We start from the raw sequence: 2,299 nt of genomic DNA on the forward strand, positions 1-2,299 counted from the left end.
TGTGCGCCTCATTCTGCTTTCTTATAGAACACAGAACCCAGGGATGATTCCACTCACAATAGGATGGACCCTCCCATATCAATGTAGTGATAATTTGAGAGTTTGAGGTTCTTTAAAAAACACAGAATATTATTGAGATATGATGTCTTTTTAATCCCAGGTATGGGATGTGTGGCTGCTTCAGATTGTCCATAGCAACTCACTGTGATTTTCCTCATGCTCTAGCAGGGGTTTGATTCTGCTAGCTGCAGATATTTTTTGCATTTGTGTGGCATTTGGAATTCTGGAGACTTTTCACAGGGTAAATAAATGCTAGGCTCCCTGAGAAGTGGGGTGGGTTGTTGGTTACTTATTAGTTGCTGTTGGTTGCATTTTGTTAAGTAGTAGTGTGCAAAGAAGAATTACAAGAAGAAATTAGATATCCTGATGGCAAAGATCAAACTTGCCCAGAAAGCCTCAATGCCCCAAATCAGCAGGAAGTAGTCTACTGATAATGTCGACTCCTTTCTCTTCTAACCTTTTTCTCTCATATCTAATGTTAGGTCTTTGAAAGGGTGGAGAAGGGAGGAAGAAAAAAAAGAACCCTCAAAGTAGCCAGTCCAGCTACACATCAATCACTAAGAAAATGCTTTAAAGGCTTACCTATAGCCCAATGGTATGGAGGAGTTTTCTCAATTGGGGTTCCCTCCTCTCAGATGATTCTAACCTTTGTCAAGTAGGCATAAAATTAGCATAGCAAAATTCCATTTCTTCAGATGCCTAGTCTCACAAGTAAAAGCAGAAATGATTTCATAGTGTCAATATGTTTCTTCAGAATGGAAAGCTAAAAGTAATTGAAGACCTCAAATGATTTGCAACACTGTGTCCCAAATTCTCTAGCACAGAAGTCTCTAGAACACTGAATCTACAGTATTATACTCCAAGCTCTCACAACTTATAATTTGAAACAAAAATGAATTCTGGTGATAACTGGTGGGTAGTAACTGCTTATGGGTACACAGAGAGCTTGGCTAGGTACATGACTATGTTCCTTAACATCATGGACTCTACTGAAAAGGGGCTTACATAATGTGCTAAGACACCAGTGTCCCTGAGGTAAAAATTTCTCCTCAGTAGTGTACTGAAAGCATTGCTATGTGCAGCAGTGGTGGTTACTATGACTTGTTAAATCTCACCTGAAGAAAGAACATCACTCCTTTCTCCATTTCTTAATTTCTCTCTTGTATCTCCTTTCAGTTGTTTATTATTTGATCCAAGGAAGCTTTGGGATATATTCTGAGAATATACTACACCAGCAACCTTGTTATCACTTAGAGGAAAGAGGAGATTTAGTGAATGGACATTACTTTCATGAGCTCTGAGCTTCATAAATGTTATTTGAACAAGGGGAAAACTATGGGATGATGAGAAGAGGGAAATGCAATGGATTTTCACTTTTGAAATTTATTCTATTTGCTGCTTATTTAAAACAAAATCAAAGTTTAGCTGTGATGTGATGGGAAAACAATGACAATCCCCAGAGACTGAACCACCAAAAAAGAACACAGGGTGGATCTAGCGCCCCACTCCCACCCAGTAGCAGATGTACAGCTTGGTCTTCATTTAGGTCCCTCAGCAACTGGAGCAGGGACTGTCTCTGAATTTGTTGCTTGTCTGTGGATCCCCTTCCCCTAGATGGGCTGCTTTCTCTGGCCTCCATGGGAGAGGACATGTCTAGTCCTCCTCTGACTTGATGTTCTGGTGGGTTGCGTGAAGGGGGTTACGGGGTTGGAAATTATACCCAGAGGGATCTCCTTGCTCACAGGAGAAGGAGATGGGGGAATGAGAGAAAGAACTGTGAGAGGGGAAACTGGGAGAAGAGGGGGACTGATATTAGGATGTAAGTGAATAATAAAAATAGTTCCATCCATTTGCTCTAAAAATTTTATAAACTCATTGTTTTTAATAGCTGAGTAGTACTCTATTGTGTAAATTTACCACATTTTCTGTATCCATTCCTCTGTTGAGGGACATTTGGGTTCTTTCCAGATTCTGGCTATTATAAATAAGGCTACTCTTAACACAGTGGAGCATGTGTTCCTCTGGTATGGAGGATAGAACTAGAAAATATCATACTGAGTGAGGTAACCCAGACCCAAAAGGACATACATGGTGCATACATACCAATAAATGTATATTGGCCAAAAAGTACAGAATACTTGGGCTACAGCCCACTGAATCTAAGAACTTCAACAAGCAGAAAGGCCAAATGAGGATGCTTCAATTCCACTTAGTAGGAAGAAGAAAATAATCACAGGAG

The sequence above is a fragment of the Mus caroli genome, unplaced genomic scaffold, assembly GCF_978045245.1.
Source record: "Mus caroli unplaced genomic scaffold, Mus_caroli_1 scaffold_5, whole genome shotgun sequence".
NCBI lineage: Eukaryota > Metazoa > Chordata > Mammalia > Rodentia > Muridae > Mus > Mus caroli.